This window comes from Pelodiscus sinensis, chromosome 22, assembly GCF_049634645.1.
Source record: "Pelodiscus sinensis isolate JC-2024 chromosome 22, ASM4963464v1, whole genome shotgun sequence".
In the NCBI taxonomy this organism is placed as follows: Eukaryota; Metazoa; Chordata; order Testudines; family Trionychidae; genus Pelodiscus; species Pelodiscus sinensis.
In genome coordinates this window covers 22,343,250-22,355,326 of record NC_134732.1, presented here as the reverse complement: position 1 = coordinate 22,355,326, position 12,077 = coordinate 22,343,250, and the positions used below count along the sequence as shown (strand labels likewise).

General features: G+C 42.3%; 1 protein-coding gene across 5 annotated transcripts in view; it reads left to right on the top strand.

The window, feature by feature from the left end:
• NACC2 (NACC family member 2) overlaps positions 1-12,077 on the top strand; it is a 153,540-nt gene that overhangs the window by 108,024 nt on the left and 33,439 nt on the right. Inside the window, exon 1 of one of the 5 annotated variants that reach the window (XM_025183505.2) lies at positions 9,042-9,108. The exons of the other annotated variants lie outside the window; for them this stretch is intronic. The gene's annotated coding sequence lies outside the window, so the exon portion shown is untranslated. Of the gene's footprint in view, positions 1-9,041; positions 9,109-12,077 lie in introns of those variants that run through there. 5 annotated transcript variants of the gene reach the window in all.

Below are 12,077 nucleotides of genomic sequence, written 5' to 3'. Positions count from 1 at the left end.
AATTTATCAGATGACAGAAAAGAAAAATTTTCTGCCAATATAAGCAAGAGAATGCTGATCTCCCACACAGCCCTACAGCCTGCCTTGGACTCATCCGACACAACTGCATTATCCAACGCCATCACCATCGTGATGAGGAGGTCCTCCTGGCTCCACTTTTCAGGGTTTTCTTGTGAAGTGCAGGCCACAATAGAGGATCTCCCCTTCCAGGGATCAAAGCTGTTCGCTGACACCAATGTGTCCCTCCATTCACTCAAGGATTCCAGAACAACGTTGAAAACCCTTGGCATACACATACCTGCAGCCAAGCGCAAACAAAATAGATATTTTAATCAGATACAAATCCTCCCCTTTCAACCAATCTGAGGCATTTTGACAACAGGAGGAGACAACGACAAACCAGGAGCAGATAGGCCACTGAGCAGCCAGCCACGTCTCAGATGTCGACCTTGAGGCAAACGTTTTGAAGGTGGGGTCAAGAGTCCAATGTCGCCCCTTCGTCTGGAACAGCCCCAATTCCATGTGCTATTCTGCCAAAGTCTACTGCCCTTCTTCCACCTCTGGTCTTCTATCACGACCGACAAGTGGGTACTAGACATAGTGAAGGCCAGATACTTCATTCCTTTTACTGCTACCCCTTCTACCCACCCACCATCACTGTCCCTTTTCGGGGACCCAACTCACAAGAGCATTCTACTCCAAGAGATTGAGCATCTTCTCCACGTAGGTGCCATAGAACCCATACCCCAACGTCACAGGGGCAAAGGCTTCTACTCCCATTATTTCCTCACAACAAAGAAATAAGGAGGGTGGAGACCAATCCTTGATCTCAAGAGACTCAACCGTCATATACAACGCCAGTGTTTCAAGATAGTGATCTTAGCTACCATAATACCAGCCTTAAAAGGAGACTGGTTATTGACTCTCGACCTCCAAGATGCTTATTTTCATGTGTCCATCCATCCAGCACACCAGAAATATCTGAGGCTTACACTGTGCAATGCACATTTCCAATACAGAATGCTACCCTTTTGGACTCTCCACAGCCCAAAGGGTCTTCTAAAAACTTATTGCAGTGTTGATCGTCCACCTCCATGAACAAGGGAAATGTGGATATCCCTTATCTCGACGACTGCCTGATCAGAGCTACCATGAGCCAAGAAGCCATCAGCACAGTCTCCCATGCCATGTCCTTATTCTAGACACCGGGACTGCAAATAAACACACCCAAATGCAAGCTTCAACCAGCTCAGATTATAGAGTTTATTGGAACCTATGTCGACTGCATCCAGGCAACAGCCTTTCTTCCGCATCACTGATTTCAAACAATCAAGCACCTTGTCGACTAGCCCTCAAGTTCCCACAAGAACTTGCCTGCAGCTGCTAAGCTACATGGCAGCGGACACATCAGTGGTATCTCACGCCGGATTACATATAAGGCCAATGCAGCATTGGCTCAGAACAGCATACAGACTCCATTACACCAGTATCAACAAGCTGATTTCACTCTCAAAAAGTATCAATCACTCACTAGATTGGTGGGCGGATCAAAAAAAGCGTGCGCTGGGGTACCCTTCCACAGAAGTCCTCTGAAGATCACGACAGATGCCTCCATCCTGGGGTGTGGAGCACACTCAGGCCCCATCACAGTCCAGGGCCGCTGGCAGTCCCATGAACGCTCCCTCCACATCAACCTGTTGGAGCTCAGAGAGGTACAATATGCATGTCAGAAATTCCTGTAACAGATACAGGGCAACACTACAGATTTTTACGGACAAACAAGCCACAATGTACTACATAAACAGGCAGATCCTACCACCTGTGAAAAGAAATGGCCCGCCTACGGTCGTAGTGCACAGACCACGATGTCCAGATACAAGCCTCTTACCTTCCAGGCAAGGACAGTGTTACAGCAGACACCCTCAGCAGGAAGTTCACTTCCAAGCATGAATGGGAGATGGACAACAACATACTTCACATAATATTCACACATTGAGGATTCCCAGTCATCGACTTATTTGCAACCTATGCAAACAAGAAGTGTCCACAGTATTGTTCATGTGCGGGCATTTGCTCAAACTCTTTGGGGGAAGCCTTTACAATACCTTGGAACATCCCTCCTCTCCCCCTTATATGCCTTTTTGCCAATCCCTCTTCTTTATCAGGTGGTCAACAAAATAAGTGGAGGGACAGCATCAATCATACTCATTGGTCCAGCATGGCCCCACCAGACCGGTACACTGTAAGACCTCCTTGGAAGCTCCCGATTGTCCTTCATCTCCTGACTCAGCAAGAGGGTCACATCTGGAATCCATCACCCCACATGCTTTGCGTTAAACCATGGCTCCTCACTGGCTCTTCTCAATAGAAGCCACATTTACAGATCAGGTCAGACAGATCTTAATAAGTGTTTCTTGACCATGGGTTTCCTCAGAATGTTACCTCTGATCCCGTCCCCTTTTACCCCTTCTCTACTTAACACTACATTGATGACATCTTTATGATCTGGACCCATGGCCAAGAAACACTGGATGCATTCCACAGAGACTTTAACAACCTACACCCCCCCCCCCCCATCAATCTCAGCCTGGACCATTCTACATGAGAGATCCATTTCCTGGACACCACAGTACAAATCACCAGGGCTCGCCAAGTGGCGGCGAGCCCCACTCACCAGCCGCACGGTTTCGCATGGTTCTGCGCTCTGCACGTGCGCAAATTGCTCTGCGCCGGCTCTTCCGGTTTGTAATCTACTCGTCACGGGCAAGTAGATTACATTATTTGTCCAGCCCTGCAAATCACCAATGGTAAATTAGATACCACTCTCTACAGAAAACCCACTGACTCATACAGTTATCTACATGCCTCCAGCTCCCATCCAGAACACACCATACGATCCATCGTCTATAGCCAAGCCCTTCGATACAACCGCATCTGCTCTAATCCCACTGACAGAGACCAGAATCTTCAGGATCTCTACCAATCATTTATAAACCTCAATTACCCACCCGAAGAAATAAAAAAACAAATTGAAAGAGCCAGACGAATACCCAGAGACCATCTACTTAAAGACAGACCCAAGAAAACCAACAATAGAACACCACTTGTCATCACCTAGGGTATGTCTAGACTACAGGGCTTTGTCGACAGAAGTTTTGTCGACAGATGCTGTCGACAAAGCTTCTGTCGACAAAGAGCGTCTAGACTACAGCCAGTTCTGTCAACAAAGCAAGCCGCTTTGTCGACATAACAGTGTGGACGCAAAGGACAGCGTAGATGCAATAATGCCTTCTATCGACAGAACTCTGTCGATAAAAGGCGTTATTTCTCGTAGAATGAGGTTTACACACGTCGACAAAACTGCTGAGTTTTGTTGACGTTATGTCGACATAACTCAAAGGCAGTGTGGACACAGGTATAGTTTTGTCGACAAAAGTCCACTTTTGTCGACAAAACCCTGTAGTCTAGACACACCCCTAGAGCCCCCAACTTAAACCCATCCAACACGTTGTCAATAAACTACAACCTATCCTGGAACAGGATACTACACTCCGAGAGGCTCTGGGAGACAGACCCATAGACATCCACCTAACCTCAGGATGATTCTTACCAACAACCACAGGACATACCACACTAATACCAACCTTGGAACTTTCACTTGCAACAAACTCTGTTGCCAGCTTTGTCCACATATTTACTCTGCTGACACCATCATTAGACCTAACCATTTCAGTTACAAGCTCAAGAACACATATTCCAGAAATATAATTTATGCCATCAAGTGCCAACAGTGTATGTCTTCTATGTATATTGGACAGACTTCTCAGACACTTAGCCAAAAAATCAATGCACACAAGACAGACATCAGACAGTTTCACAAAGAAAAAACAGTTTCTTGCCATTTCAACCAGACTGGGCATTGTCTCAACAACCTCACAACATGCATCCTGCTTCAAAGAGACTTTAACACACGACTACAAAGGGAAGCCTCAGTACTGTCATTCATGCTTAAATTTGACACTTTATGAATGGGCCTCAACAAAGATGCTAATTCTTACCCATCACAAAGATAGCTTCCCCAATTATCATCCCTAATATCATTATCTCATAGACACTAACCTCTCCCCTTCATCCCCCCTCTGTTCTAAAATCTGATTTGTCAATTTTATGTGTGTGCACTTTTTTTGTTTGTATCTGTTTTGTATATATGGTCATGCCAATTTTCTTCCACAATTTGATCTGAGGAAGTGGGTCTGGCCCACAAAAGCTCATCACCTAATAAACCATCTTGTTAGTCTTTAAAGTGCTGCACAGTCCTGTCTCTTGTGTGATTTGTGGGCATTAATTCTTTGGCGAAGTGTCTGAGAAGTCTGTCAAATATACATAGCAGAAGGACACTATTGGCACATGATGGCATAAATTATATTTCTGGATGAACAGGAATATGTGTTCTTGATCATATAACTGACATGGTTAGGTCCAGTGATGGTGTCACCAGAGTAAATATGTGGACAAAGCTGGCAACGGGGTTTGTTGCAAGGGAAAGTTCCAGGGTTGGTATTAATGTGGTATGTCCTGTGGTTGTTGGTAAGAATCTTCCTGAGGTTAGGTGGTTGTCTATAAGAGACTATGGGTCTTTGTGCAGTAACAGAGGTTCTTTGAGATGGTTGTCCCTGTGGGTGCTCCACCACCCAACCTTCCTCCCCTCTGCTTCAGACTAGTTGTTGTTCTTCCGGGACAGAGGAGGAACTGAAGGGACAGTTGCCGCGCATTCACGGTAGCGGCACTGCACATGCTGCCTGTGTGGCCCACCGGAGGGCACTGGTACTGTAAATCTCCGACTTGGCGTGCAGTGGTGCCTCAAGTCCTAAGGTGAAGCACCCACAGGGACAACCGTCTCGAGGAACCTCCGTTACTGCACAAAGCGAGTAACCTTCTCTTCTATCAAAGGAGTTTTGTGTGGCTCCATAAACATGTAAGGGCTTTGAGATTCTCAGATGGACCATGTTCTGTAGATTAAAATTATTCACTGCAAACGTAGGAAATGTACTTCGAAGAACAAATGTAGGAACATTTAAAATATAAACATTTTGGCCCTGATTCTGCAAACCCTTTTGTTTGGACAGTTTCCTATTTGATGTGATATATCATTGATGTCAGTGGCACTCCATAAGTCCACAAGAGTCCAGCTACACACAGCAATTTGCAGGATTGGGTCCTTAATAAGGAAGGGCTACGCTAATACTGAGATTCTCAGGAGAACTTCATATTTCATAAAGAACGGGAGAGGGAAGTTAAATATGCCACAGGGAGAGTGCTTTTCAACTTTAAGATATTTAAATTACAAATTTGGGTGAGGAAGATTGTCAGCAGTATTCAAAACAGCACTTAAATTCTTTTGAAACATTGTCGAGCAATACCGTAGTAGTTAAGAAGTTTGGCACACAAGGGTTTGGCCTAGAAGTAATTTACATTTACAAAAAAAAAAGTTCATCTTTGAGTATCGCACATGTTTTGGAAAAAACAACAACCTTGGATTATACTGTTTTAAGGTACTTTCATGTTTAGGTGAAATTGGTCCATAACAGGTTTTTTTTGGGTTGTACAGGTTCAATTAATAGCTACTTAGTGATTTCTACAAAAATGCAATAGGAATTTACAGTGCTTTAACTAGCACCTGCTCTTAAAATAGTAAAACAATTATTTAGAACTTTGGTCTGATCCATTGGATTATCAATACATGTTCGATCATCTATAACACACCCATTTTTAATAGGTCCAATAAACGTGTTCAAGTAATCAGTCTACTTACAATCTAAAACTGAAAGTCTGGAGATTTCCTTACCATTCTCAGTCCTTCCTCCTGGTTTTTCTGTGCTATTACTATATATTTTAGAGCAGTGTTTCTCAAAGTGGTTCGCAGATCCACTCTGAGAGAGCGGCCACCAGGCCGCTCCAGTTTGCTTACTTACTGGCAGCCAAGCCACAGAGCTTCATGGCTCCCATTGGCTCCGGTTTGCTGTTTGCAACCAAGGGGAGCCGCGAGAAGCAGCAGCCTGGGTCAAGTAATTTCCGGCGGCTCTCCTTGGCTGCAAGTGGCAAACCGGAGCTAATGGGAGCAGCAAGGCCCCGCAGCTGCAGAGCCGGTAAGTAAACAAACCGGAGTGGCCTCTTAGCAGCTTTCTCAGAGTGGGTTCACGGACCACTTTCAGAAACACTGGTTTAGAGAGTTTGCATGTCTGTCTGTTGGTTCAAGAACTCCTCCTAAATGATAAGCGGTTAAAGGACCGTCAAATTTGGTATGCAGCTTCCTCTTATCATAAGTTAAAGCAACATAAGGGCTTGGTTGTGCCAGGCAAACAGGATGTGCCTGGCAGGGCCAGCTTTAGAAGTGCGGAGCCCAATTCGAACAGTTTCTGTGCTATTACCCAATTCGAACAGGGCACCGGCAGCCAGGATTTTTTGTTGCGGGGGGGGGGGGGGGGGAGGAAGAGAACCCCACCGCACACAAAAAAAGTCACAACCCCTTTAAATCCTCAGCTACAGGGTGCGCATCTGCCCCAGGGCCGCCCCCCCCCACGGCATAGGGAAACCCGTGGGCTCAACTCTCAACTCCTGTGGCATAGGGAAGCCACTGCACTCCTTCTCCGGGCTGATGCCCCCTCCTGCAGCGTGCCCGGCATGCCACAGAGCTGTGGGAGGGGAGCAGCCAGCGCACTTCCGGAACCCCCAGGAGGTTGGTAGTGGGGCTTCTCGGCAGTGGGGGGGCCCGAATGCCTCGCGATGGACTGGTCGAGGCCTCGCAATCGCGATCGACCGGTTGTTGACCACAGCTTTAGGCGCGGGGCCCTTCTGGGCGCAGGGTCCGATTCAGGGGAATCTGTGAAATCGGCCTAACGCCGGCCCTGGTGCCTGGAATGGGATTGCGTTTCATGAAACCAAACAGAAATGAGACAATCACCAAAACAAGTGCAGTCCTCACAATTGACATAACTGAGTGAATGTTGAAAGAAACCTGAACCATGATGAGCCAGAGAAATAGGATTGCTTCTCAATAAACCTTTCAGAAAAGAGAGATAACAAGAAATGTTGGAGTAGCACTGGTTTTTGGCACAGCTAAATGAATTCTTGAAAACTAGAAAAAAATATTATTGGAAACCAAATTGACTATAGACTATTTCTGTTAAATCATAGCGAATGATGAAAGTTCATAGGGCTGAAGAAACAACATACACTTGATGGAATTCCCAAATTATGGACTTGGGTAAATCTGCTTGTTTAGAGATGATAAATTAAAAAGTATACATCTAATTTTTAAAAAATTAGGAAAATTGATCTCTTGCTTTAACCTACACAGACAATGACCACACGTTTTCTCCTTCCCCCTTTATAATACTTCCGGCACTTTTCATGGTGGCAGGACTATGGCACACCATGAAAAGTTCTCAAACATCAAGATTGCCCCCAAAATCTTATAATTTCCCCATGCTTCTTGATAGTTATCCTGTGGACTGTAATTGTTGTTGTTTCAAGGCTTCCTATGGGGGTCCTTGCACGTATGTGTCTTGAACATTAGTGCGCTGAAATTCTGAAGGAGCCATTATGTTATTTGGATCAGTAGAATGTAGCCAACAAAAGGCAATGCATATTCAAAACATGTAAGTGTCGTATATTCAAAACACAAAGTTTTGTAACATAAACAGACAAGTCAGAAATTGAAAGTTAAAGGTGACTCTCCCACACAAATCTTTGCCACTTTTGCCTCAATCTTGCCGTTTTCATGATTCAAAATAACTCTGTGCTGATCCATACAGTAAGAACTCCCAGCAAATGGGAATATTAATCTTAATACTCTCAGCTTTTGTGTGTGGCATGAATACATGTGTACCTCTCTACCTGTCTTTAACGGAGGCAATGTTTGTCTATCGTCAGGGCTCTTTGGTTCTGTTACTCAGGGAACTGGCAAGTGACCTAATGTCTCCTCACCTGTTTTGCCATCTACATGATGTGGATCATGTGAATGGAGTAATAATGTACATAAGCTTTTTAAAACTCTTGAGATAGTCTGGCTAAATGCAGCACACGTTGTGTGAAGTTTTTGGTCCTATCCCTGATTCTAGAAATCAGTAAAAGGGGATCCAAAAGAGCTGAGCTTCTGTGCTATGACGCTAATATTTCATCCCACATTTAGTTAAAAAAAACCATCCTTGGAGGCAAACATTTGGATGGGTATAAAAAAGGTGTTGTAATTAATGCTGTTGTAATAAGCTTCATATGGTGGTTTGCCAGCTTGCTGTAATTTTGTACACAGGGCATGTCATAAAAAAGCTTTTAAAACATGTGTGGAAAGCGCTATAGGTTCATCAGGTGCTTAGTATCTCACCTAAAATTTGGCACAGGTTTCACCATGTTTGCTATCTATTTAAGTGCCGTTGATCAACAACCAGATGCAAGAACAGTCTTTGAAATAACTCTCGTGTGACCATGGATGCTGGATATGCAGTTAAATTCCTGTAGAATGTAACTTCCCTTATGTGACCCTTTAAACGCAAGCTTATATTTCCATTAACGATCAAGCGCATATGCAGTTGTAGCTTCACTTTATAGAGCGTACTAAAAGTTTAATGTATAAATTCCTTCATTGGCCAAAACTTTTTGGCAGCATTGTCTGCTTACACTGGAAATGGTACAAAAAGAGACAATGTTAATAGCTTCAAAGAGAATGCTGCTCTTGAAGGGTTAATTATATTATGCCTAGTTGCTTTTTTTTTTTTTTTGAAAGGACAGAAAATAAACTGTAGCCAGACGTAAGAAGTGATTAATTTCAGACACATATGTAAGCAAAGTTCCCGTCTTTTATGCAGTTTGGTAACTGTAGACTATGCAGTAATTGAAAAGTCAAGGCAATTGAATTACAGGCTTCTGTCCAAACGGAGTGCGCTTTTTTTTTAATACAACCTCCATTGCATCAGAACTAGGCAGTATTCCTGATGTTCTCATGTGTGTTAATGCTGACTCACAGACTAACTTGCACAAGAAAAAAAAACACACAGGCAGCTCCACCATACTAGGTAATGAGCTCAAGCAAGAAGCAGCGTCTGATGTTTTGTAAGCTCTCTTAATTGACCTTTTAAGAGATGTACTTATTTTTAAGGGTTTTTTTGTTCCGTATTGCCATGATGGTAGAACTGAGTCATGGAGGATATATACTGCTAGCAAATGCTGTTGTGTAGAAGGAGTGAGGGTAATAAAATTCAGCATGCCACTTGTCTGTTTGATGTGTTATGGATGTGAATTAATGTGTGTAATGGAATGCAGGAAAGGTACACTTTTGCAGAAAGGATGATGATAGTATAGTGTTCTCTCGGGCGATGCTTATGATTGTAAGCTAGCCTGGCACTTCAGAATACTAGAGGTTACAATTAAATTTTGCAAATAATTGTATTTATTCTTAAATCCATGCCTCACCCTCTCTCCCTTGGAGCAATCTGCAAAAATTAAATGTTTTGTTCTCCAGATTTGCTTGTCCTTGATTTGATAAGCTCTTAAAAATCTGCAGTGAATAAGAAAAAAATAATTAAAAAATAATGGAAATAGCATGCTTTGCCTTGATTAAATTACTGTACTTTTTGAAACCGAATCCAGTGTAAGCGTATGACCTCGAGCGCTAGTGTTTCATTGAAGATGTGTGAGTGACTCACCTTGCAGTATGACAGATCCCTTCGTAAATCTAATGCATGGGTGTCAGAGGCTGCCTGACACTGGAGTGCTTTGTAATTTCAGGAGGGAAGCTCCAAGTAACTGTTATCTTGGGCTTCTTTTAATAAAGGATTTGTGCCCACTTTGTTAGGCTAGATTACCAGCATTAATTTAATTAACTTCATCTTTTCCCCTCTTCCCCCGAGGTATATGCACATCTAATGCATTTCTTTCTGTGCTAATTTTTTAAAATCATAAACCAAGTATATCTGTCCTGTGTGTTGCATATCTGTACTACATGCACTGCTTATATGCTATTTATTAATATTTGCAAAATTAGTTTCCACTATCTTAATAAACCAGAATTAATCCTATTCACCAATTGTCACTTACTTCTACACTAAAAATAGAGTATATTAGCATTGGTTACTGCTTCCAGCTCAGCATTTCAAAATAAATCATTACTCCTTTTTAAATGCTTTGAAGCTACAGAAACAAATGCAGCCTCTCCCCCTCCCAAAAAGATTCTCAGTATGACTGTCAGTTGATTACTGAAGATAACCTTGTTTTCCTTCTCCTGACAGGTTCTGGCATTAAATTATACTGGCATTTGCACAATTTCATGTTTGTGATTGAGTTCCTCACACCCTCTTCGCAGAAAAGACAGTGACTTTGTAATTCATGTTCATGGGGGGCTGGGGAGGGAAGGAACAAAACCATGTACCACTGTTTATTTCTTTATTGTGGAAACTGATATCTCTGACCTTTTTTGTATCCCCCCTCTCCACGCTAACAAGACACTTTTGATATTGGTATTCCCTTTTTGGCGGGGTTATAATGATTAGGCACTTAGAGACTATAATTCAGCCATCAAGTGTTGTTGTGAACTGTTGCATATTTTCCTTAGTACTGTGTGGAAGGTATTTCCTCAGGAACACTTGTTCATGCTTCTGTTAACTGTAAGTCTCTCTCCATTCCCTTGTGGGTTCACCTGAGGAATCAAGGAATAAGGGAACCTTGTACAGTTAATTTGCAGAGGATGAGCCTAAGGAGAGCCATGTATTTTGGTGACCAAGTTTTAAAAGGGAATTAGGCATCCTGCTCTTACACCATTATGTTTTCAGCATAGAAAATTCTGTTCACTTTTCCCCTTTGAGGCTGTTTCTGTTGTTCCTTTGAAATGTGCGGTTAGAAATCCTCTAGCAGCCTTAAATCGAAGAGTGTGATTTTTCTTTCTCTCTCCTCATTTACAGAAGAAAGGAAAGTTTCTTTTGACCCATTGGGGCCGTCAAGGGCAGGACTTTTCAGCTATTTTCTTTTGATGAGAGGTTTGGCTGGGGATAACGGTGAAAACTTTTCTGTAGAGTTTTGTTTACAGCCCTCTCAGGGTCACTGAATCTTTTAGTTTTCTGAAGCCCAGCTGCTTTTCAGCACACCTTACTTTTAAGAAAGCAATTTGACAAGGGCCTTTCTTTTAAAATAGATAGGTTGTGTTTTGGTGGCCTCTTGAGTTTTATGTATTAACTTAGGAAAAGATCATTTAAACACATTATTTAATTACTTCTGATTCCTTAAAGGAGCTGTGATGGAAGCACCTTGTTCTAGGTAGATAACTTTTTTTCCTCTCAGGGAAAGTTAGTGTGGTTTGGACCACTGGATCATTTAAACATGTCATTTAGAAGAAGTATCCGAAGTTCATGTGAACAGTATTGAGATATTCACAAAAACTAACTGAATTTAAGTCAAATAATGCCTAATTTTTTTTATGAATATGGTACAGCTCTAGTCTTGGCTTTCCTAAAAACACATGTTAATGTAAAATTGTTTTGATAAATGTCTAAGAGTTCCCAACAAGGGGTTTGCAATAAGAAAATTATTTTCTCGGTTGACTTGCAACCCATCTTAATAATTTTTTTAATATAAAAATCAAACTTAGTTAATTGTTTTTCATTTGCGAGAAAGTGTTGTATGTAGGAAGTGGGAAGACTTTCTTGTTTTGATTAAAGAAAAAAAGTTTAATCTAAAAGAGATATAACTGTAACCTATGTGAAGAAGAAACTGTGTTCCCCTAAACAGTGACTAGAACTTGGTTACACAGATGTAGGTCCATTTGGTGCAGTATTGTGAACTAAACTGGTAATTTAAATCTTTAACTTCTAATTTTTTCTTCTATTTCAGCACAGAGAATTCATGAAGGTCAATATGGTCCAAATCAAATTTTAAACAATTAAAAGTACTTCTTGGTCCTCTTTTTTTCGGAACAAAGTTTGGAGAACGACTAGCGTTCCTTTGGAACTCAACCATTAGATTAAGACCTCTCCTGCGTAAGACCATGTTACAGTTATCAGAAACTCTCAGTAATTTCTTCAGGAGTATAT